At 36.9% G+C, this 27317-nt stretch overlaps 1 pseudogene; it reads right to left on the bottom strand.

Moving 5' to 3' along the window:
- Positions 1-23088: 23088 nt before the first annotated feature.
- Positions 23089-24048, bottom strand: LOC120880841 (annotated as a pseudogene).
- Between the last annotated feature and the right edge of the window lie 3269 nt (positions 24049-27317).

Genomic DNA, 27317 nt, shown 5'->3' with positions numbered 1-27317 from the left:
TCCACTAAAGGAAATTTTAATTTTTAATTTCCTTTAGTCTGGAGGGTAAGTTTGCTGATTTAGAATCCTGGGTTGGAATTTTTTTTAATAATACTTTAAAGATATTTCATCATATTTTTGGCCTTCTTGGTCCAATTTGAGGAAGAAAGGTACATGAAACTTAACTGCAATCTTTAAAAGAAACTTTCTACTTTTAAAGTTCATAATTATTTTTCAATGGTACTCATTTCTGGTATCCCAAAGACAGGGAATCACACCTTCCTTAGGATGCCATGGATATCAATATTCATATCTGTAACTTCTCTGAATTGTTGAAAGTGCTCTTCTATCTCCTAGGTTCCATCTCTGGAAACTAAAATTCCCTATAGGAAAAGCAGACACAAGTTTTTCATTTCTTCCAATCTGCTCTCATTTTATGTTGGGAATTTTTCAGTTTTGTTAGCTTTTAGTTGCTTTGTGCTTTACACACAAACACACACATATGCATGTACATACAAATGCAGGCACCACATACAGATGTCAAATTTTGTCTGTGTTTCTAGTTACAGTCACTTGGAATATTGGTATGAGTTATGCAGTCTACTCTCACTAGAAAGGAAAATTTCCCTTCCCCATTTTTCCAAAGTCTATTATCTGACACATTGCACTTCCTCAAATCAGAAACTCAATATAAATTCTATAAGCAGTCCAAAGTAAATATCACAAAGTGTGCACACACATTTCTTTTATTCATAGTAGGTTAACCTCAGACGATGATGTGATTCACATATTTTATTATATCCACTCTACTATTACACACACGTAACAATTGTGCAAACTAATTTTCAAATCTATGAAACAGATTGACAAATTCAGTAAGGAAAACGATAAGTAGAGTGATCTTGCTAGAGGTAAACATAATAACTGCATCTTGAAGTAATGGCTGTCAGGAAGAATTAGTCAAAATTTAAAAGAATAGTCAAAATTCAAACATACAGCAGTGAAAGTAAAATCATTTGTTTCTACTTCAATACCATGCAAAAGCATTAATGTGCAATACTGAAATTATAATAGTGTCTCCATGTTATATAAAGAAATACCAAAACTTACTTAGTAAGATCTACCTTTAAATTCAGTAAGTTTTGTGATGAACTGATTGTGAATTTCTAAACATAGATTGGTAAATTTCAATTATACTCACCTATATGAGTAATTCTTTTTATGATTAGTATCGAAATAAATTTCCTTTCCTTTCATTATCTTCCTTCCTTTTCATTACTTTCTTACATTTCCAGTAGTAACTAATCCTTCAGAATCCATGTTTCTTTATTAGTTGCAATAAAATAATGTAATTTCAGTTTACCGTGGCTATATTTTAAATATTTTATGATTCTTGAAGTTGGAATACATGTTTTAAGGCCTTTTTTTCACTTTATAACAACTAACACTGAGCTGTTTTCAGTGCAGAGAGAAGAAGCAAAACATTGCTGACACAGCAAATCTTTTCCTGCTGAGCTTTTTATTCATTTTGGCCAGTGGTATATATTAGAGTCTTTAAATTATTTCTTTTCTGTTCATATAACCCTGATGTATAACAAATTGAACATCAAGCTGAATGAGTGTTCTTTCTTACTGAATTTATTTATTTATTTAGGTCACTACACTAAACCAATTTGGTACCTTATCTGACCTCAGCTAAACTTCTGGGGAACTGGATATATATCTAAACAGATGGGAATTTAGCCAAGAAAAATTCTTTGGTTTGCTCTACCAAGCTAATATATAAATGGAAATGTAAAAAAAGAAAAAAAGGAAGGCAAGAATATTTGCAAGCTCAGTATATTTTGATGGCATAGACCAATAGTCATTCATGATTCAAGAAGTTGGCCTCTGCAATGATTTGTCACCTTTTCCTCCTAAAAATAAAGTCCATTTTATATGTGAGATTACCTAAAAATGGTTGCACTAGTGCCGGAAATAATATTTTATAATATAAATGCAATACTTGAGACAGATATGTGAGATTTTTTTTATTTTCTTCCTCTATTTTACTGAGGTTAAAAAAACAGTATTTTGAGAAACTTGAGCAAGTCTACAATTTCAAAGTTATGCATTTTAAAATGGCTAATTAAATGCATCTAATCCCCATCTTCAACTCCTAACCATTTCATCATCTTTAAATACCCCTGTATTTTGGATTGGAAGGGTAGACAACAAGCCTGAGGATTGTTTCTGGTGTTTAGTGCTCATGCATCAAAGACGCTAGTTACTTTGCAATGTGTGCAATACTATAAAATACAGTAAAGTAGTCACTTATAAGAAAGTACCAAAAACACCAAATTGCTAGGTGACAGAACAAGACTTTTGAAAGAAAGGAAAAAATTAAAGGAATTCAAGAACATGGAATCTGTAGGAGAAAATTATGGGCACTGAAATATTTTGAACACTTAGGAAACAGAACAAGTGTGTCTGGGAATATAAAAACAGAGCAAAAGTCTTGGCAATAGAACCCTGAGCTGCAAGGGCACTGAAAACAAAATTTTTGCCCAGGACTGACTTCGCTTCCTGAAATTTAAAAGAAGCTTAAAATTTTGGATTTCAAAAATTTATTTTTTTCTGGCAAAAACAGAATTAAAGTGAGAGTGTCTGAGATCCAAGTAGAATTACTACTTACTAACAATGACTGTGAAAGTAAATTCTAATTCTGAATAGACTCAGGGAAGTTTCTGTATTCAGATACTTAATTTTCTCTTAGTGTCACTAATTCTGTTATTTCAAAGGTAGGATACCCTTATCCTGAAGCACTGAGTTTAGTCCTTGGAACTCTTGGCACCAGAATTCTAGGAAATTCAAGGACTTAAAAGCATCATCTGGTGAATATCTCTCCCAGTAACAGGAGACTAGATGTTTTGGACTGCTGTCTCTTTGAGAGCAACTATAAATGTTAAACAAAATATTAAGAGTAAATCTGTAGCAAAACAATAGGGACTATGCAAAGTACTGACGGTCTGGGATAATTTTAGCTTGGAGAAAAGTAAAACCCAGAAAAGTGAGCCCAGATTATGGTGTTCAGTTTTCTCTTCAGTGATTTTCTTCTTCCTAAATTTATTGCTGAGCAACCAAGGAAGCTGAACAGTGTTTTCTGTAGACTTATGGGGACAAAAATTGAAATTTGAGACGTCCAAGAAGTTACTTTTTGAAATAATCTATCACACTTCCTGATAATGTTTGAAAATTTCCCTTTCAGTTGGATTAAAAGTATGTGAAATTATTGAAAAAATATAGCTTTTTTTTCCATACTCCTCTATTTAAAAACTATTCCCATGTAAATCCCCAAGAGTATAGGCTCTTTCTCAGACTAAGAAACTATTCTTCTTCATGATTTCATAGTTTGAATATTACCTAATTTTTTACTTAATTTCTACTGTAATTTAGGGTAACTGACATCTGGCCCAGTGTCCTCATGATATTTATAAAAGTATTCCTTATTTTCGCTAAATGTTAAGCTAATAAAAGCTTGTGATATTGTGTTATTTTTTCTTAACAGGCCTACTGACTTGACAAGGCTGAGGACAGCATATGTCATCAATAAATGTCTCTTTAATTTTTAACTGGTTGATCCTTTGAGGTGAAGTTGCTCAGTCGTGACTGACTCTTTGCGACCCCATGGACTGTAGCCTACCAGGCTCCTCTGTCCATGGGATTCTCAAGGTAAGAATACTAGAGTGGGTTGCCATTTCCTTCTCCAGGGGATCTTCCCAACCCAGGGATCGAACCCAGGTCTCCCGCATTGGAGGCAGACACTTTAACCTCTGAGCCACCAGGGAAGCCCAGTTGATCCTTTGATCCTCTCATATATCAGTTGTTGTCTCTACCATTTATTCTAGGGTGAGATCACATAGTTTCCTGAATTCTCTTATGTAGGAAGAGAGTAAATTAGCCAAGATGGCATATTCAGTCTTTCCCACCCCATGTTTTGTAAATAATGACTGTGTAACAGCTGAGATCATTTATATCACTGCACATGCACATCACAAGCCACTTTGTGCTGTAGGGATATGAGAGCTCCACCTAGAAAGCAGCAGCATTTAATCCTGTGTCATGACTCTATCCACTGTGTCAGTCATGAGAGCAGAGAATATAATGTGTCTACTCCTACAGCTGCTGCACCAGCCAGAAGAGAATGATGTGTCTATAGTTTCCATGGCTTTTCAAGTTTTCTTCCAGGCTCTTAGCTTGCACCTTGCTTACCATGGGTTCAGTGAAAAGTGCACAAAGTGAGATACAGCAGTACAATTGGCATCATGAACAGGATCAGTAATACATCTTATCCAACACATGTATTGAATTCCTACTGTATTCCTCACACTGTTCAATAATCTTGAATGTTAAAAAAAAGAAAAAAAAAGCATAAAACAAAACAAAAAACAGTGAAAGACTCTAAGCATTTCATTGGAAGAATAAACCATATAAGTACTACCCAGGAATACAATTTTGAATTGCCCTTGAGCCAAATGAATATAAAAGTATCTTTTAATAATATCGTAGAGATCAATATATGGTGATCTGTTAGGGACAGAATATAAAATTTTAAAAAATGAGATAGACAACTTGTAAAGATATAGTGCCCATATCAGACCCCAAACAGAATAAATCATCAAATTCATGGTATTTTGAAATGTGATTGTTTAAACTGTTAAAATGATTAAGAATTATAGAACATCCAAATAATATGTTTTTTTTTTCTTTGAAATGTTTGGTGAGTGTATTTAATGGGCAGCAAAATGTTAGGTTTGGAACCTAACTCCAAAAAAATCATATGACATAACCACTATTAGGTTTATTCTTTGGAAGAAAGGTAGATAATTACTTTTAAATGATTCAACATGCACCAAGCCCTTTGTGATGTCATTTTTGCCTACAACCATGCAACACTTCACTTAGTAGTTATATTGTGCCTCTAAAAGCTTTGTGAATACTACATTCTGTCTCATATCCCATGATTTTTACTTCTGCTCCTTCTTTTGTATGAAATACTTTCTCCTCTTCATCCCACTCCCAACCCCTTTTCTCAGCTCTCTCCACATATCAGTCAAAACTCAGACAGCACCTCCAGGAATTTTTTTAGTCCACTCATACTGGGCATATATATAAGAATTTCCTCTGTTTGGATCATAGAGTGGGGAAAGAGAGATAGGTAAGAGATAATCCTAGAGTAATAAGAAGAAAGAGAATGACATTGAAACATGTATATTATCATACATGAAATGAATCGCCAGTCCAGGTTCAATGCATGATACAGGATGCTTGGGGCTGGTGCACTGGGATGACCCAGAGGAATGATATGGGGAGGGATGAAGGAGGGGGGGTTCAAGATGAGGACCACATGTACACCCAGGGCGGATTCATGTCAACGCATGGCAAAACCAATACAATATTGTAAAGTAATTAGCTTCCAATTAAAATAAATAAATAAGTTTACATAATGGGTAGCCTTGTATATCACTGTAACAAATTTGCAAGTAAAAGTAAGACTCAATAATTTTCCCCAAGGCAGGGATATATTCCAGCCAATTATACCCTCCTCTTACATTGTCATGATCAAGTTAATATTTTCCTAATATTCCAATGAGAATATTTTGAGGATTAGAATCCAAAGCATATTTAAAATAACCTCAAATATATTACTATTTGTAATTTATGTTTTCTGTTCTTTTTAACTTTTATTGAAATGTAGTTGATTTACAGCATGGTGCTGGTTTCAGGTATATAGCAAAGAGATTCAAACATATATATACATATATATATATGTACATTTGAATATGTGACTGTGTGCTCAGTTGTTCAGTTATGTCCAGCTCTTTGCAACCCCATTGACTTGTAACCCACCAGACTCCTCTGTCCATGGAATTTTCCAGGCAAAAATACTGGTGCTAGTTGTCATTTCCTCCTCCAGGGTATCCTCTCAACCCAGGAATTGAATCCATGTCTCCTGCATTGTCAGGCAGATTCTTTACCATTCAGTCATCTGGGAAGCCTATGTGTGTGTGTGTGTGTGTGTGTGTGCATGTGTGTATTTTTAGATTGTCTTCTGTGTTTTAATCTCTCATTTATATCTGTTTATTTATGGGCAAATTCTACTTAAATATTGTTTCACATCAAGATAAGACTGTGTTATGTAAGCACATTAATTCTGTCTTTGTATGGACAGTTAAAAATGGTTCTCTCTTCCTACTATCCCAGGATTGAATTTGTTGTTGCAGTTGTTAAAGTTTAGAAAAATCATGAACTGAAAAGCAGAAAACCTACCTAAAATTGTTGTGATGCTACCCAGGCATCATTGTTATCATCTATACAATGAAGACTTGAAATAGAAGACTGATACCATGGCTACCAAGAGAGACATTTTTGGTTCTATAACTACTACACTATTTCTTCATCATCCTCATTCAGTTCTCAATTTTTTCAGTTCTATTTATATCTAGGGATTTGCTGGTGGCTCCATCGTGGTTCAGATGGTAAAGAATCTGCCTGTAATGCAGGAGACCTGGGTTAAATCCCTTGATTAGGAAGAGCCCATGCAGGAGGGCAAGGCAGCCCACTCCAGTATTCTTGCCTGGAGAACCCCATGGACAGAGGAGCCTGGTGGGCTACAGTCCACAGGGTCACACAGAGTCGGACATGACTCAGTGGCTAAGCATACCCATTTATAGCTAATCAAATCTCTTCCATTCTCATTGCAATTGTTCCCTGTCTACAGCCCTCAGTTCAGTTCAGTTCAGTCGCTCAGTCGTGTCCGACTCTTTGGGACCCCATGAATTGCAGCATGCCAGGCCTCCCTGTCCATCACCAACTCCCAGAGTTCACTCAGACTCACATCCATCGAATCGGTGATGCCATCCAGCCATCTCATCCTCTGTCGTCCCCTTCTCCTCCTGACCCAAATCCCTCCCAGCATCAGAGTCTTTTCCAATGAGTCAACTCCGCATGAGGTGGCCAAAGTACTGGAGTTTCAGCTTTAAAATCATTCCTTCCAAAGAAACACCAGGGTTGATCTCCTTCAGAATGGACTGGTTGGATCTCCTTGCAGAAGAGGGACTCTCAAGAGTCTTCTCCAACACCACAGTTCAAAAGCATCAATTATTTGGTGCTCAGCCTTCTTCACAGTCCAACTCTCACATCCATACATGACCACAGGAAAAAACCATAGCCTTTACTAGACGGACATCAGTCAGCAAAGTAATGACTCTGCTTTTGAATATACTATCCAGGTTGGTCATAACTTTTCTTCCAAGGAGTAAGCGTCTTTCAATTTCATGGCTACAGTCAACATCTACAGTGATTTTGGAGCCCCCAAAAATAAAGTCTGACACTGTTTCCACTGTTTCCCCATCTATTTCCCATGAAGTGATGGGACCGGATGCCATGATCTTCGTTTTCTGAATGTTGAGCTTTAAGCCAACTTTTTCGCTCTCCTCTTTCACTTTCATCAAGAGGCTTTTTAGTTCCTCTTCACTTTCTGCCATAAGGGTGGTGTCATCTGCATATCCGAGGTTATTGATATTTCTCCCGGCAATCTTGATTTCAGCTTGTGTTTCTTCCAGTCCAGCGTTTCTCATGATGTACTCTTCATATTAGTTAAATAAGCAGGGTGACAATATACAGGCTTAACGTACTCCTTTTCCTATTTGGAACCAGTCTGTTGTTCCATGTCCAGTTCTAACTGTTGCTTCCTGATCTGCATACAGATTTCTCAAAAGGCAGGTCAGGTGGTCTGGTAGTCCCATCTCTTTCAGAATTCCCCACAGTTTATTGTGATCCACATAGTCAAAGGCTTTGGCATAGTCAATAAAGCAGAAATAGATGTTTTTCTGGAACTCTCTTGCTTTTTCCATCATCCAGCGCATGTTGGCAATTTGATCTCTGGTTCCTTTGCCTTTTCAAAAACCAGCTTGAACATCAGGGAGTTGACGGTTCACGTATTGCTGAAGCCTGGCTTGGAGAATTTTGGGCATTACTTTACTAGCATGTGAGATGAGTGCAATTGTGCGGTAGTTTGAGCATTCTTTGGCATTGCCTTTCTTTGGAATTGGAATGAAAACTGACCTTTTCCAGTCCTGTGGCCACTGCTGACTTTTCCAAATGTGCTGGCATATTGAGTGCAGCACTTTCACAGCATCATATTTCAGGATTTGAAATAGCTCAACTGGAATTCCATCACCTCCACTAGCTTTGTTCATGGTGATGCTTTCTAAGGCCCACTTGACTTCACATTCCAAGATGTCTGGCTCTAGATTAGTGATCACGTCATCATGATTATCTGGGTCGTGAAGATCTTTTTTGTACAGTTCTTCCGTGTATTCTTACCACCTCTTCTTAATATCTTCTGCTTCTGTTAGGTCCACCCTCACTCCCTATTAAAATTGGAGTTATTATTATCCCATCCTTGGGCAATTACACTAGCTTCCACACTGAATCCCTGGGTTCTTTTTAACTGGTATTTCAAACAAACTTGTGTATCTTATGTCATTATTCTTGTCAGAAGTATTTCCTTGTTTATAGAATAATATTAAAATCTGTACTTTGGATTCAAATCCTTCTAAGAAGCATTGTTTCTCTTTATGTTTTCCAAAATGCTTCTTATACATATCTTTATACCAACATCAGAGAAACCCAGATGCTTTTACTTTCTGTGAAAATATTCTCAATTCCTTCTTTGGGCTGTTTGAAGTCCTTTCTATAGACTAAAGGCTCTGGTGATTACTAAATCTCCCGGGAAGTCTCCACTGATGAGGAATCCCATCCAGGAAAGCTCTTTCACTCCTTTGTATGCTTATGACAGCATTTCTCTCTTTTCCTAGTTTCACTTTGCTAGTTTAAAAGAAACATTTGATATCCAGTATTATCTTCAGACATATAGTGCTGACAGTGGGTTTTGAGGGTGGATACAGGACAAAACAATTAGTAAATATTTATCTTCAGTGACAATTCCCAACCTCTTACTGTTTTACAGATTTCAAAAGTATAGATATCACTTAAACAATACACATGACCCAATAGTAAGAGGTTGCTAGATGAAGAAACTGAGCTTCAGAGAATTATGTGGTTTGCACAAAGATTTACAGTTAATAAAGCAGAGGCAACATTTGAATCCTGATCTCCTAACATGGAAGTTTAGGGCTTTTGTGGTAACCAGGACATATACATATTAAAGAACTTGTCATTTGGCATGAGAAGACTCTTTGAGGGCAGTGATTACGACTTAGTCCTTATATCAGTTCAGTTCAGTCACTCAGTCATGTCCGACTCTTTATGACCTCATGAATCACAGCATGCCAGGCCTCCCTGTCCATAGCCAGCTCCTGGAGTTCACTGATTCATGTCCATCGAGTCAGTGATGCTATCCAGCCATCTCATCCTCTGTCGTCCCCTTCTCCTCCTGCCCCAAATCCTTCCCAGTATCAGAGTCTTTTCCAATGAGTCAACTCTTCGCATGAGGTAGCCAAAGTACTGGAGCTTCAGCTTTAGCATCATTCCTTCCAAAGAAATCACAGGGCTGATCTCCTTCAGAATGGATTGGTTGGATCTCCTTGCAGTCCAAGGGACTCTCGAGAGTCTTCTCCAACACCACAGTCAAAAGCGTCAATTCTTCAGTGCTCAGCCTTCTTCACAGTCCAACTTTCACATCCATACATGACCACGGGAGAAACCATAGCCTTGCCTAAATCTCAGAATTGTAAAACTAAATCCAAGATGTCATTGGATATGACCTCTTGTCTTAAGCCTTAAACCCAATACTTGTCTTAAACCTCTCATTATCTTTTCTTTTTAAGTCACATCTCACCTGTGGACTTCCTTTTTGAGAAAGCCAATATTAATAATGAAAAGAACTTAATCCCAATCACATTGCATTAATCGTTGGTTTGGTTTACTGTTTTTCAGTTTCAATTTAACTAGAAATAGTCCTGTAACTTGAAGGAAACATTTTCTTATAAAACGACACTAGATGATTTAGTGAAGAGACAGGGGAGATGTTTTTGAGTGAGATTCCTTTAAATCACATTTGTAGTGATTACCCATTTGGCCCTAATCTAAAGTCAGACATAATTTTAATGTTAATGTTTTCTTTTCTGCTTTCAAACATTTGTCTACATTTTATGCACAATGATAAAGCAATTGGGATTTTAAGAGCTTAAAGAGACAGGCTTACTATATTTTTAGATGGTTTATTCATTCTTGCACAATTTCACTTCAACAGGAGTAGTCATGATGTCCACTAACCTTGCATCTACAGAATGAGGGGGCTGTTTTTCTCCCCGCTAGCCTGCGCCATGCCAGAATACCATCCTCTAAACTTTCTTCCATGTCCTCTCTTAAAGTACATAATGCTTTGGGGATGCTTGCATGTGTATTTGCTGGTGAATAATGTTTAGGCTTATACTGTCCACATTTCAAGTGAAAACTTACCAATTACTTATACACTAATACAAATAAATAGCATACATTTTAATAAACAGTAAATTTTGAGAAAGAAGGCACAAAGCATTAATAGAGGCAGAAATAAGTGGCTTGATGGGTTGAGTAAAGTATTTAGGTAGGAAGGGAAAGTGAGAAATCTTGGAAGAGAATATTTGCTTAGCCTTGAACTGGCAAAATTGCACCACGGATAAAACAAGATGGTGCCATGAAATCAAGAGGGTGACTGAGAAAAGTCTTCTTGTCAAATAGTATGTTTTCCCTGTTTAATACATCATCTTTTGTTCTTTGTTTTCTCTCAAATAAATTCTCTTTGAGAAAACACACATTCTAGAAAATAAAATGTTCAGGCTACAAAATGACATCTCAATTACTTACACATTCAATCATTCTTACAGGTAAAACAAAACTGATCAATAATGTTTGCTGTAGTGTGCCCCATTAAGCTGCTTTCCTTCCTACTATATCTTCATAAAGCTTTCTATGCTCAGAAGGATAAGGACTGAAAAAAAAAATGAATATCAGCTAATATATATCAAGGAGAAGCTGAGTATATGATATTCTAGATCTCTTAATGCTAATCCTAATTTATCTCCTCCAAAATGAATAAAATGAAATTCTGAGAACATGTACATCTTTTTCATATTCTTAATTTCTACTCTGGAAGTTGTCTTCTCTGGGATGCATTTGGAAGAGACAACAATTACTGTCAATATACCGAATCTTCAATTTGCTCTTGATTTCTGTGATATTTTTATATTAATTTTGAGTAGTCATTGTAACCATTTCTTAATGTATGTAATATACAATTTCCCTTTTTCTTGCTTTTTCCCCGTTAGCTTTTGCTCCAAATTTAGTTATGGTTTTACATACATATCATGAAGTAAATTTAAACTTGATTAAAAAATATTTTTTCATTTCCCATTTTCCCTTCCCTCTGCTCTTCTGGTTACAGACTATATATTCTTTAATACAATTGTAAAATGAAAATAGTAATAGCAAGGGATAATCTTTTGATTGACTTTATAACTCTAGTAAATGAGAAGAATAATATTATCTATCATATTTATTTTTATTTCATTGCTTTTCTGTTCTTTCTTCTTTCCATTTTTCTTTTCTCTTTCTCTTTTGTTCTTTTGTGACTATGAGTTTCTAAAGGTATATAGTGTTTTTCAAGAACTGATTGTTTGCTGGGAGGTGTTTTTTTATTATTATTACAAATTCAATTTCACTATCAGTGATCGGTCTGTTGAATTGTTGAATCCCAGAATGAACTCCATATTATAACGCTCCATAGGCTGCTTTGTCATTGGTTTCTAACCTTTATTAACCTCTTCTTATCCTTTCTGAATTCTATAAGGTCTATGATAACATTATAGTCAACATGATTTATACTAATTGAGCACTTAATAATGTGCTGGGTATTTAGGATATAGCAGTTAACAAAACAGTAATCTTTCCTATCTTGATATTTCTTTCCAGTGAGGAAAGAAAAAAAAAAACAAAACTTGATTAACAAGTAAAACATACAGTATGTAAATTGAATATAAATTTAAAAGAGAAAAGCACGGAAAACAGACAGAGGATATTGAAGAGGGAGGCTATCTAAAATGGTCAGTGAAGTCTTCACTAGGAAGGTGTCATTTATAAAATAGCTTGAAGAGGTGAGGCATGAGCTGTGCTGGTTTTGGGGGCAGAGCAAACCCAGTGGTGTGCCGCATGTCTTGGCCCGGCACATATAATCAGCATGGTTAGAGTGGAGATATCAAAGGGGAGTTTAGTCAAAGAGTAGATCGTGCCCTTAGGTTCTTGTCAGTGATAAAGCCTATTTTAGTCAGGTAGGGGTGCCATAACAAAATATCACAGACTGAGAGGAGGCTAAGAGCAGCAGAAATGTATTTTCTTAAAATTCTGGCGGCTGGCACATCCGAGTCAAGCTGCTGGCTGGTGCAGGTCCTGAGGAGCACTCTTTTCCTGCTTTGCCATCTTCTCTCTGTGTCCTCACTTGGCAGAGAGAGAGAGAGAGAGCTTTCCGGTATCTCTCCTTAGAAGGGCACCATTCCAATCAAAGCAGGGCCGCACCATGATGATTTCATTTAAATTTAATTACCTACCTCCCAAAACAGGCACACTGGAGCTTTTACCTATGACTATTGGAGATACACAATTCCACCCATAGCAAAGTCCAAAGAAGGAACTGAAAACCCTGGGCCAGTGTTACTCCAAAATCCTCTGTGCACTGAATAAATAGCCACTGAATTGTTGCTGAAACTCCAAAGGTCAGGAAGCTGGAGGGCAATTTGTGAACGGCCTCAGTGATTTGTCTGGAGCTACTTTATACATTTGAATAATCAGTAACGTGCAGAATTGGCTATTCTATGTTACTAAGTAAAACACTCATAGTGCCCTATTGAGTATGTACACACGTATTTCTTATATGTATATCTTGATTCTCTGCTCAAGTGCTCAGTCCTTAAGAAACATCTTCTATTATTTTTCTAACCACAACAGTGCCCAGGCCAGAGATAAGTTCACAATAGAAAATCTTCAAGTGACTTCAAGATAGGGATATTTTATCTTTATATTCTTTATTAAGAAAGCTTTCATAGCCAAGATATAGTGAAAGATTCATGGAATACAATCAGAGCTGTAAATGTGCTTTTAATCTCATATGTGCATATCCACATGTGTATCTGTGTGTATATATAGCACAGCAGCTATGAAAGAAGCAAACATTTACACATATGATAATTTTGCTGCCTTAGATATTATGATGATTGTCCCAAATTTGTGTTTTCCAAGGACACGTTTGGTTAAATAAAAATGCTCCATGAATATTCAGCTGCACTTTTGGATTGAAATGTCTACTGTTCTGAAAACATTCCAAGAGTATTTCTACATTTAATGTTCTATTACATCTTGAAAGTCTAGCTCACTGTAGGGATGAGAGTTTGATTTGCTGATTCTTTTAAGACAGGCCTGTGAGGTGAGTCAAAAATATCAGCTGGAGAAATAGTTGTGATACAGGCTTGTTTTATTCTTTTGAGCATCTTGACAGAGTTAAATCTTTTTACTTTATAGATATGGGGAAATCATTCTTACCATTACTTTCTAGCAATCAAGCAGTTATGGCATGAGCTCATAAATAAATTTTATAATTCATAAAGGGAATATCACTTGCTAGATCCCCAATAACAGTTTTGGAGCTAAAAAACTGACTCCCAGAAGAAAATTATAATAAATGATGACCCATTAACATAGCTAAAATTACAGCTGAGATCAAACACAGCTTGAGATCATTCCTATTGAAAATACAAAACAGACTTGGATTCCACTCCTGTTAAAATTTAGTTGAGTGGCTTTGGGCAGGTCATTTCTGTTTCTTTGAGATGCTTCATCTGGAAAGGAAATAGAAAATGATATTTACCTGAAGATAATCTCAGGAAGATTCAGTATAATAATGTAATGTGCAAAAAGCATTTAGTAAACTGAACAACAGTATTCAAGCTATTTTAAAAATCATCTAAAGTAAGAATCTCACCTTGCATATCTTTGCAAATGTTTAACCTTTTACTTTTGGGAAGATAGAGAATTCAAATCTATAATTTAAATACAGATCCTGAAAATGGAAGGTTATACAAAGTAAAAAAAGGTTCACTTAACTCTTTCTCTCTTTCAAAATTGACTCTTTATCTCTTTCTCTTTCTTTTTCAGAAAGCCATCCCTCATTTTAAAAATTCCATGTAAACTTTCTTTTTGTAAATTTCTGAACTTCTCTTGTGCAGTAGGAATGGGATTGGACAGACATCTGGAATCACCCATTATCTTGGCTATAATTTGGCATCTCCCAAGATGGTTCATATTAACATATTCCTAGATGGCATGAGTTTTCATATGCCTTCATTGCATAACTTGCGTATTTTGGAAGGCATTTCTGAGAACAGATTTTTTCGACAATGAACATGCCAAAGGCTTGACATGAAAAGTACTTATGCCTAATGTCTGTCATTCTCTCTCTGCCAGTTCATCTTTTCTGGGCTGGCCCTCTGCCATACTGGCACCTGAAATGCAGCAAACAATGTCGTTGGATGCTGAAGGTGTGACCGTAAGTTGTGGGTATCTTCCAAGCAATTACCATATGGTGTGCAATTCAGCTCTACATCTCCTTGTTTGATGAGAGAATAATAACAATGATAATAATACCATTTAATAATGTATTTTATCTTTACAGACTATTTAATTCCCATATTTCTGTGCTTTTAAATAAACTGGTGTGGGGGACCTAAGGCAACCATTAAAGTTTAGTCACCTCTCCTGAGTGGGAGGCTATTCTATATGAAACAATCCTAAAGCAGGCTTAATGAAGAAACCAGGGAGATCAGCATATTGAAACAGAATTAGGGAGGAACTTAAGGAAAGTAAATTATCAATCATTCATGAGAAATATTTTGTGAAATATTGGTAAAACAAAATAGAGAAAGAAAAGCTTTCTGGAGGTAAGATGCCCTCATAAATATAAATACGCATTGGGCTCTCTATGAGACCCCAGATCCAAGGTCCACTAGCATCAATTTTATGAAACTGGACCACAGTTTTCACAATATTGTAAACTAGGACATTACTGTATGCATCTCATAAAGTGAAGGCTGAAAGATCATTCAAAGCTTATTTAGCTGATAAATATTTAGTGAATACCAATGTGTTGAAGATATAAAGGTTACATAAGTTGTGGTCCCCATAACCAAGGATTTTGCATCACCATAATGGAGACTGAAAATTTAATCAAGAATTTTGATCCATCACAATAAAAGGCTATGGTAGAGGAAATAGCAACCCACTCCAGTACTCTTACCTGGGAAATCCCATGGACAGAGGAACCTGGGGGGCTACAGTCTATGGGGTCTCAAGAGTCTGACACAACTTAGTGACTAAACCACCAGAGCATATAACAAGTGTGGGTATCTAGGAAGTCTTCCTGGATAAGATAATCACTGTGCTGCATTCTATAAAGAAAGTTAGAATTAATCATATAAAAGAGGAGAACAGATTTATATACGTAGAAAACAACAAGCTCATAGTTAATAGAGAATTAATGTCCACTACATACTCAAGAAAAAGATGGAATAAAATTTATGATTTGTTTTAAAATATTTTATCTCTCTCTGTGTGTGCCCAGTCACTTCAGTGATGCCTGCCTTTTTGTGACCCCATGGACTTGTAGCCCACCAGGCTTCTCTGTCCATGGGATTTTCCAGAAAGACTACTGGAGTGGATTGCCATGCCCTCCTCCAGGGCATCTTTCTGACCTAGGGATTGAATCCTTATCTCCTGCATCTTCTGCACTGGCAGGCAGATTCTTTACCACTGAACCACCAAGGAAGTCTATCTCTCTCTATTGATTTGTAAAAGAACCTTCTCAATGGAAAGCATAGACATTTGTCTTTTCCTTTTTATGAAGAGGATGTGGTAGATAAAGAGGTTGAGTTAGCTGTCCAAGTTAAACTCTAATGGAGAGGAGGACCTGGTCCTAGAAGAGTGGTCTTCTGATTTCCTATGTAGTACTCTGTGTATGCACTACTTGCACGAGGAAAATGGGCTTTGATATAGGGATCCAGGATGATTAGTTTATAAATTAGGAATAAGCTTTAAGAAATCTCCCCGAGAAAGCTAAATTTGCCTCTCCCTATTGCAATCTATTGAGAATTTCTTCTTTGCTCCCATAGATAGTTTATTTAAATTTTCCTACTTATGGCATAAAAATCAATCTCAATGAAACCATTCATATATTTAAGCACTGTTAAGTAACAACATAGCCTTCTCTATCAAGTGACTCGAATTAGGCATTGAATAACATTTCACAGGGTACTATTGAAAAATTTGTATGTACAAAACACTTTGGAGTTACAAGGGAAAGTGTATGAGAAAGTAGCAAATATTAGCATAGGATTATCCTTTCTGTAGTAGCTGGTAATATAGTAAGAAACAGTGACTGACAAGGAGTTCTAAGTGAAGACAGAAAAGGTACAAAAAACATCAAAATACTCTCAGGATTTAAAGAAAGATGATTCTAGGTTCATTGTGAGGATGTATGAAAGATTTCTTAGAAGATGGAGAGTTTGTGTTGGAATCTAAGGGGTAGCCATGACTTTAATAGATATGAGCTCAGAATAGTTGCAGACAAAAGCCACAAAGTGAAGAAAGACTAGATATCAAGAAAGCCTAGCTTATATTGCATAGAGTAAATGGGATTATATGGTGGTAAATCCACCTGGAAAAGTTAGATGTTATAAAAATGTTTATATTCCAGATAATTATTAGGATTAACATCTGTAGTTTTGTGTTAGAAATTTAATAACTTTCCTTCAGAAGTTGTGTATGTAGGTAAATAGGTCATATACACATAAAGCATAGAGTTTTAACCTGTATTCCATCATTTATAGATGTCTAAACTGAGGCTAGAATAAGTAACAGGCTCATACACATTTATACAGGTTGTGAGGAACGAAAACTGTCTATAAATCAAGTGTGAATTATCCAGCCTCTGGATTGCATTGTTCTCAGGGTAAAGTTCTTACAGTAGCATAGAAACTCATCCTTCTCAAACTTGTCTCAATTTGCATTCCTGTTCTCATCATATCCTCAGTGCACTCAGCCTTCTCCTCATGTTGAACTCTTGGTGTAACAGCTCCCAGGCCTCTTTTCAAAACCGTTAAGCCACTGAACATGGTGTTCCTTCTTCCAGAAAGTTCTTCTTTTGCCTGGATATTTACATATATTCACTCAGCTTTGTGAAGGAGAAAAGCCTTTATGTGAAGGAAGCTCTGACCCTAACTATGTAGGATGAGATGGGGGTGGTGTGGGTAAACCTTGAACTGGGTGATTTATTTATTTATGTAGTTATAATTTATAACTTGCTTACTTCCAGAAAGGATTTGAGTCAGCTAGCTAAAAGTTAAGATACTGGCAAAAATCCTGTTTTGAAATTCTTTGATGTGAAAATTATACTGCACAACTTGGCGTACCAAGAGTTTCTCGTCTGATTTCTGCCTCCCTGTCTGATCCATTTCAGCAGTGCAATTGCTTGATGATTTTTTTTTTTTAAGCAAATTTAACTGAACAACTCACACTCTCAGAAATGCTTTGATTTTACTTTGGTTTGTGCTCAAGGCAAAGATTTTGGCTCTGGTTTTATCATCCACAATTGAGAATTCACTTTAAATGAAATGCAAGGAGAAATCAATGTCCAAAGTCTTTCCTGAAAATTAAATGAAACCAAACGCTCAGGATACACTAAGCATCCAAGTTTCTGTAAGTAAACTTGATCAAAAGGTGAGGAACCTGAGGGAGTCTATTTTTCTCCATTAGGAAAAGCCCAAGGGCTAGTAATTAAAGAGCTAAGATACTCTTCCTCTCTAGTGCCAGCCCTAACACTTTGTGCATGAGTGAGAGATTGTAAATTGTCCTAAAAGTGATTCTGTGAATATTGGACATTTTGTCAAGCTTTCAAACTCTCTTTTCACATTTCTCCTTCTCCCCTTACTCTCTAATTTGGTTTAAGGTTATTGAAAAACACTCCTGATGTAATAAATATATTGTTCCAGGGAGGGGCTTTATAGTGAAGAAAATTAGAACCTGCATTAATTTTTGCACTAAATTCTGTAACAGTTTATTTATATAACATAAAATGTACTTTTGTGAAGTCTTAAATAAAAAACATGGTTTTCAGGTGTGCATCTTGTAGCTATTGTATTTAAAAAGAAAGATATTCAATGAGAAGAAAGATCCCCTCATAGTAACACTCACCCTAAAGGAAAACAACCAATCGCCATTGAAAATTAGAGAAAATTGGGATTTTTGAGCATGTCAAAGGAAGAGGTGAGAATTCAGAAGATCTGAGAGAAAGAAATGAGAAACCTGGACAACCGAGGCTGGAAGACTGAAAAGAGCTATACATCTATATCGTCTGTGAAGTTCTGTCAATCAGAGGGAAATGCTCATGGAACAGGGTTAAGGGGTGTGGGTTCCCCCTGTCCCTAACATATTTTGCTCTCTGTCTTATTTATTGCCCGTGCAGAGAGAAAGATTTGAAAATATAAAGACAGAACATCCTGATTCAAATTTTTGATTCTTATATTTACTCATAGACTTAAAACATCTACTTTAGTATATAATATTAATTATCACTTAAATTTGTCCACTGCTGTTAACTGAACTAGCCATAACATTGGAAAAAGAGTAATATATAAAAATATCCCTGTTACCTGTACAAATTCTGTATTTGTCTGTTCCATTAGCTATGGCCTGATTTTGACAATCATGTTCTCAATAAACCACTATATGCTCCATTATTAGGAAAATGACATGATACAAATAACAATGTATAGCACAAAGTACTTACTACGCATCAAGCCCTGTTATGAGCATTTTAAATATATTAACTCATTAAATTATCCCAATAACCCTATGAGAGGTTTGTTGTCATCATTTTACAGGTGGGGAAAATGAGGCAAAAAAAGCTTAAATAACTTGCATATAGGTGTACAGCTAAAGAGAAAGCTAGGACTCAAACCCAAGCTTTTATGACTCTGGATTGTTATTTATGGTTGAATTCATTCTCTTATTAATGTATCAGTTGACACTGGGATCATCTTCCTATTCTAAGAGGACAGACAGTCAGTCAGATTGATATCTGCTAATGTGTTTAATGGCGAATTCTGTTTATGGCCAGTCCCCTTCTCCTAAACAATCATTTCTCCTCTCTTTACATTTTAATAATGGCCTCTTGGAGACCATATTAGGTTCAGTGTTGATAAGAGTAAGGTTCAGTGTAATTTTCTCATTTGAATCCTTCTCACCATCAGCTAGTGAGGTGGGTACCATTACCCCTTCATGTCAGTGATGAAGCCTAAATATCAGAACAATTATGTGATACCTTTGACCAAGGAGCTGGTCTGTGCTGTAGCCCAGTCTCATACTGCATCTTTAAATTCCTGAGCACTGTGGTGGCATGAATATTTATGTGTCCCCCAAATTTATATGTTGAAATCTTGACCCGCAAGGTGATCGATTTGGAAGTGGGATATTCAGGAGGTGATTGGGTCATGACAGTGAAATCCCGTGAGTGGGATTAATACTCTTGTAAAGAAGTCTCAAAGAGCTCTCTTACCCCTTCCACCAAATGAAGGTAGAGGAAATAGACAGCTTTCTAGGAAGTGCAGTCTTGCCAGCTACCAGACCCACTGCTGCCTTAATCTTGGACTCCAGAACTAGAAGCAATAAATTTCTGTTGTTTAAAAGCCATCCAGTTTGTAGTATTTTGTCAGAACAGCCCAAATGAACTTAGTTTCTTTCTTCTATACTATGTGAGTAGCTTAATATCTGATAAATATCCTAATTAAAATCCTAGAAGAAGACACAAATAATAACTAAATGTGAGGCAAACATTGTTGGCAAAATGTAACTTTTTTTTTTTTAGTGCAGCCCCAAATATTTAGCTATAAAGTTAGGATAGGTCTCAACATGACAGTGAGTTTTGTCTTCACAAGGGAAATTGGATGCACTAATAATATTAAGTACAAATTATTTCAAGGTGATTGCTTGAATCAAGTTATAGTAATGTGGTGGTAATAAGTTGATAGGACTGAGTAGAGAAAATTTTATAAGAATACTACCAGCAAAAAATTCAGGCCTAATTACCAAAATATAAGCAGAAGGTAACTTCCATGAACAACAAGCAAGAAACAAAAATAAACTTTTTTCTTTTATTTTTTTGAACTCTTTATTTTACATTGGAATATAGCCAATTATGCAGAAGGAAATGGCAACCCACTCCAGTACGCTTGCCTGGAAAATCCCATGGATGGAGGAGCCTGGTAGGCTATAGTCCACGGGGTCGCAAAGAGCTGGACATGACTGAGCATCTTCACTTGCTTCATACTTTATCACTGGAGAAGGAAATGGCAACCCACTCCAGCATTCTTACCTGGAGAATCCCATGGACACGGGAGCCTGGTGGGCTGTGGTCCGTGGGGTCGCAGAAAGTCAGACTTGACTGAAGTGACTAAGCAAGGAGCAATAGCCAATTAACACTGTTTTGATAGTTTCATGTGAACAGCAAGAGGACTCAACTATACATATACATGTATCCATTCTCCCTCAGACTCCCCTTTCATCCAGGTTGTTATATAACATTGAGCGGAGTTCCATGTGCTATACAGTATGTCCTTGTTGGCTATCCATTTAAAATATAGCAGTGTGTACATGACTACCCCAAACTCCCCAGCTATCCCTTCCTCCAAACCATCCCCCACCCCCACCCACTGCAACCATGTTTGTATTCTAAGTCTCTGAGTCTGTTTCTGTTTTGCAAGTTCATTTGTATCATTTCTTTGTAGATTCCATTTATAAAGGATGCCCAACGATATTTCTCCTTCTCTACATGACTTACTTCACTCAGTAAAAAATCTCTAGGTCCATCCATGTTGCTGAAACTGGTATAATTTCATTCTTTTTAATGTGAAAGCCATTCCAAAGGCCTTTTTCTCTGTGCAATTGCTTATGTGCTAAAAAGGTTTTTAAACATTAAAAAAAAACAAAACAAAACAGAAGCTTGCTGTTGCAAATCAACTCTGTCACTTAACATATTTGAAAAATGAAAGTGTTAGTCACTCAGTCGTGTCCAACTCTTTGTGACCCCTTGGATGGTAGCATGGCAGTTTCCTCTATCCATGGAATTCTCCAGGCAAGAATATTGGAGTGGGTAGCCCTCCCCTTCTCCAGGGGATCTTCCTGACCCAGGGATCAAACTTGGGTCTCCTGCATTGCAGGCACATTCTTTACCATCTGAGCCATGGCTGTGATAATTCAACTTTATGTCAGCACTCCACCTGTGGCTGGTGCCAGCCATACATATCGTGCATAACCATTCATAAACCAGGTCTGAATTTTTTCTCTTTGGTCAGCTGTGGGTTAAGGGAAAGGTAAACAGTGTGAAAGTGAAAGTCGCTTAGTTGTGTCAGACTTTTTGAGATCCCATGGACTACAGGGGCCATGGAATTCTCCAGGCCAGAATACCGGAGGAGTAGCTTTTCCCTCCTCCAAGGAATCTTCCCAACCCAGGGATGGAATCCAGGTCTCCCGTATGGCAGGTGGATTCTTTATCAGCTGAGCCACAAGGGAAGCCCAAGAATACTGGAATGGGTAGCCTATCCCTTCTTTGGGGGATCTTCCCGACCTAGGAATCAAACTGGGGTCTCCTGCATTTGCAAGCAGATTCTTTACCAACTGAGCTATGAGGAAAGTCCAATAGCTTATGAGGGAAGAGTAAATGCTCTAAGTGTTAGTTCATGTGACTAACATGTCTCTCCTGAGTCCAGTCTTGTACAGACCACTTACACTTCACACAGCAAGCTACTGGACAAGCCTAACCTGCACTGGGGAAGGGAAATGATGCAAGGGAAGAACTGAGTCAGCATTTCTGCTTGTTCAATTTGCATGAAGATATGGTTGGAGAAGGAAATGACAGCCCACTCCAGTGTTCCTGCCTAGAGAATCCTGTGGACAGAGGAGCCTGGCGGACTGCCATCTATGGGGTTGCACAGAGTCAGACACGACTGAAGTAACTTACCAGCAGCAGCAGCAGCATGGCTGGAGATGATGGCTAATGTTCAGAAACTTGAAAACTATGAGATAAGGTTCTGAAAGATTGAACATCAATGTGCCCAAACACTGCCCAGCATCACAAGAAAGTAACATATCACATTATTCGCTTGGAAAAAGATCAAAATTTAAAGAACAGTTTCTGCTAAATGCATACTGCTTTTGCACCATTGTAGGGTCAAAAAATCATTGAGTGGAACCATTGTTAAGTCAGGGACCATCCGTAGAAACCAAACTAATTGTATTGATAGCTCTTTCACCCATCTGTCTCTTCATCTTAATTTTCCTTTGGGAAACTACATTCTTTCACTGTAGGCTATCTTAGTAGGACTGTTAAAATATCTGAAGCCATGGGGTATGCACATGATTCTAGCTAAAGGACTGCTAGGAATTTGATACATGAGCCCAATGAGACAAGAATTTCATCCTAAAAATGGTATAGACTTCTTATGAGTGAAATAATGCATTTCTGAAACACAGTAATGAGCAAAATCACTTTATTAAATTGGCTTTGATCTTCACCCTTTCAAACTTACACCAACTAAAAAATAAACATTACACAAACATAGATTACTTTTTCCAACTTTAGTTAGTAAAAACTGCAATTTAAAAATAAAGTGGTTAATTCTAAAAGAGAGAAGTCATATCACCTTCAATACACTCTGGTCAATTCTGAGCCAGTCACACAAAATGATCTTCTAAGGGAATCTGACCAGTGGGACAGTTAAGTTTGTGCTTTTGGCTATAAAGAATTAAACTTAAATTGTACTCACTCTTTCATCTTTTAATGAAAGATAACTTTCTCTTAGAAATGGCATAATCATTGTTATAGTAAGTCTAGCTCTTAAAAGAAAATATGGGCTGAGTTACAGTTTACTTACTAACCTAGCTAAGAAACCTTTGAAAATTAACCATGGATCAAAGTATTTATCTAAATTCAAGATGTTATCTTAGGATGAGCAGGAACACAGGTCCTTAACTTCCTTTAAAAAGAACACTTAAACCTTTATCACAATCAGTCAGTAGTTTAAGAAACGGTTCTTCAATACAAAGTTTCTCTTCACAGATGCTATGTCCATTTTCTTCATAATATTTTCTTATTACCACTGTATCTTCAGAATCATCATTCCCTGATATCAATTTTCCACCTTCCCAGGCATAAATAATAGGGTTGTCAGGCAGCACAACAGAAACATCAGAATCTGTTGGATTGAACCATCAAACTTCTGACTAAATCCTGGGAAAAGAGACCAGACTTTCCTCCTGTCAAACAATGTTTTCTAAAAAATAAGACAGCATCACTTTTGTTCTGAATTGAATAGGACAGAATCTCCCTTTCTTGAATGCCTATATCAGAAGGATTAAAGAGTATTTCTGGAACAGCAAATCTCTCATTGGCCCAAATAATTTTTTCCCCAGATTCATATTTTCCACTTAATACCATCTCTTCTCTTGGCTTATAGAAGCCCTTTCAAATTGCAGTAAAGTCAGGCAAAACATAGTCAATGTTAAAACATTTTCTTCTTTCAAGTTGGCAATACCTATGTCTCTACAAAAATTCTGAGACAAAAAGTATATATCTTCTTTCACTTGGGCAGTCACGTGTTTTGTTCATAATATGTAACTGCCTGTAAGGTATGATCTCTTTTAGATTTTTGGTTAATATTTATCTTATTACTTATTGTTTTATTTTTACTTCTAAAATAAGGAAATACATGTCTAAAGGAATATCCACTCCCTACCATGATACAGCATAATTTGGAACAATTATCTTGGAAATACCTATGTGCACGGAGAGCCCCCAGCATCTACTTTTAATACTGCTAGAAACTTGTATTCTTCAAATAAGATTGCATTCAATGATTTTGAAGTGAAGTTAAAATATGATTCTATGCTAATAATATTAATATCTAAAAGATAAAGATATATTTTCATGACTATAAGCGATTTTGGCTATGTAAGCTCTGATATTCAGCACTAAGATCGTTATTTTAGCAAAAACCTAGCCACTGTTGCTTTCTTTTCTGATTTCTCCACTCGCATTTCTGTGAAGAAAGCTGAGCACTGAAGAATTGATGCTTTTGAAATGTGGTATTGGACTACAAGGAGATCCAATCTGTCCATCCTAAAAGAGATCAGTCCTGGGTGTTCGTTGGAAGGAATGATGCTGACGCTGAAACTCCAATACTTTGGCCACCTCATGCAAAGAGTTGACTCATTGGAAAAGACCCTGATGCTGGGAGAGATTGGGGGCAGGAGGAGAAGGGGATGACAGAGGATGAGATGGCTGGATGGCATCACTGACTCAATGGACATGAGTTTGGGTAAATTCTGGGAGTTGGTGATGGACAGGGAGGACTGGTGTGCTGCGATTCATGGGGTCTCAAAGTGTTGGACACAACTGAGCGACTGAACCGAACTGAACTGAACTGAGCAACTTTCAGTTTCACTTTCTGTCCACCAAAGATCATAACTCATACATTAATGATTGATTTAGATAGTATATTCAAAACAGAGACATTACTTTGCCAACTAAGGTCCGTCTAGTCAAGGCTATGGTTTTTCCTGTGGTCATGTATGGATGTGAGAGTTGGACTGTGAAGAAGGCTGAGCGCCGAAGAATTGATGCTTTTGAACTGTGGTGTTGGAGAAGACTCTTGAGAGTCCCTTGGACTGCAAGGAGATCCAACCAGTCCATTCTGAAGGAGACCAACCCTCGGATTTCTTTGGAAGGAATGATGCTAAAGCTGAAACTCCAGTACTTTGGCCACCTCATGTGAAGAGTTGACTCATTGGAAAAGACTTTGATGCTGGGAGGGATTGGGGGAAGGAGAAGAAGGGGACGACAGAGGATGAGATGGCTGGATGGCATCACTGACTCGATGGATGTGAGTCTGAGTGAACTCTGGGATTTGGTGATGGACAGGGAGGCCTGGCATGCTGGGATTCATGAGGTCACAAAGAGTCAGACACGACTGAGCGACTGAACTGAACTGAACTGAAGGTCAGAAAGATGCTCTTTTGAAAAAAGGAGGAGTAAACATAGATTAGAAATGATTATTAAAAGTATGTTTACAAGTAAACATAGGTTACAAATGAATTTTTAGAACATTTTGTAGTTTGAAAAAGAAGACATTTCTGTTTTGGACCATAGAGATTGAGTTTTGTGATTGAAAGACAACATAGTTCAGAGATATGATGAAGTTAGCAAAAATGTATTTTTAAAAGAGAGAAGACAGAAAAAAAAAAAAAACAAAGTTAGATTTGTATAATGCTGCTGCTGCTGCTAAGTCACTTCAGTCGTGTCCAACTCTGTGACCCCATAGACGGCAGCCCACCAGGCTCCCCATCCCTGGGATGAATACTGAAGTGGGTTGCCATTTCCTTCTCCAATGTATGGAAGTGAAAAGTGAAAGTGAAGTCGCTCAGTCGTGTTCGACTGGTAGTGACCCTATGGACTGCAGCCTACCAGGCTCCTCTGTCCACGGGATTTTCCAGGCAAGAGTACTGGAATGCGGTGCCATTGCCTTTTCCTGATTTATATAATAGAAGCTACTATTTTTCTTAAAATATAAGATATTTAAAGCTGAATAATTTTAAAATAAAATTTAAAATTGAACAGTTTTAAAAAATAAAATATCAGTGATATTCAGAGATATTAAGTAATCAACACATCTCTACTTCATCTCACATTGAATAAGCCCGGCTTCAAAGAAAATATTACATTGGAAATTAACCTTGCTATAGGAAAATAACAGTGGTCAAATCTGACATTTGGCATTTCAACAAGAAAGGAGGTGGGGGATAATTGCATAAGCAGATTTCCTCTACTCTGTCTCATGCTTAATGAAAGCTACACTGGCCACTGTTGTTTGTGGCTATATGGAATGTGTATTTGAATTTTATCATGAGTTTTCCCAATCTGTCATATATTCAGTTCTGGTGAAACTGGAGAATTTAGTATAGAGGTGTGTGTGTGTGTGTGTGTGTGTGCACGCGCACATGCATGTGTGCATATGTGTGTGTGTATGTTACCTGAAAGAGGTGGTGTGGGAGTGACTAATATGAGGGTTGGATGTAGTGGTTTGATGTGTCAAGAAATAAAATAGAAAAGAAAAGTGAGAGTAAAGAGGCTCTCTAACTTGTGAGATAGAGAAAAAGCAGAGCCTTCAAGGTCTCCTGTGAAATTAGAAACAGCCTTGCAGGATGAGAGAGGGAGGAACTTAATCTGGTGGAAAGGCTGGTGAGGAAACGTTCCTTCCCCTGTTCCTCTTTTCAGTGCAGAGCCATTGCAACAGCTGAGGATCTCACCAACTTTAGAAAACAAAGGATTACTAGATTAGCCATTTTAATTGCATTGGTCAGTAAATTCAGTATAACAGTGTCTGATCTAACTTTTAACAACTGTCTTTCTTAATCAACAAATGTTTTAGCTGGAGTGGCTGGTCATGTCTGTTAAAATTGTTGAAATAAGCAGCAATTTTTCAGATATAGATAGCTTAAGATGGCAAATTAAAGAGTTGAGAGTCTTGTTAAAGAGATAAGACTCATCTCATTAGTTGTTGTTCAGTTGCTAGATTGTGTCCAATTCTTTGCAACCCCATGAACTGCAGTATGCCAGGCTTTCTTGTCTTTCACTATCCTGGAATTTTTTCAAACTCATGTCCATTGAGTGGGTGATGCTATTTCATAAGAATCTATCATGATTAGAGTTTGTTTTTATAGTCAGTGATATAAAGAAATTCCCAAGTTGTCAGTTAACCATGTTAGATCAGGTTGCATTTTCAGGAACATAGTTTGCCTGGCTGGAAAAGCAGAGTTACAGGATGAGCTATCTAAAATGAAAAGAAAAATTCAACTCACAATTATTTACAAATAAAGATCAAAGTGAATAACTTTTTTTTCAAATGTAGGAGCAAGACCTTAATCACAGAAGGGCCTCTGACTTTGTTTAGTGTTCTACTGTTGTCATTTCAAAAGTTTTAATACTTTTTGAAAAAGGCACTCCACATTTTCATTTTACACTGGGCTCCACAAATTTTATAACCAGTTTTGAAGCTGTAAGATGTGTAAGAAAAAAGATCTTGATATTGAAAGCATGCTTAATTTTTCTTTTTTAAACATTTTTTATTGATATGTAGTTGATTTATAACTTTGTGTTAGTGCTGGGTGTACAGCAATGTCATTCAGTTATGCATATATAT

The sequence above is a fragment of the Oryx dammah genome, unplaced genomic scaffold, assembly GCF_014754425.2.
Source record: "Oryx dammah isolate SB20612 unplaced genomic scaffold, SCBI_Odam_1.1 HiC_scaffold_22, whole genome shotgun sequence".
Classification (NCBI taxonomy): domain Eukaryota; kingdom Metazoa; phylum Chordata; class Mammalia; order Artiodactyla; family Bovidae; genus Oryx; species Oryx dammah.
Note: the sequence above shows the minus strand (reverse complement) of the source record. Positions and strands in the feature narration are given on the sequence as shown.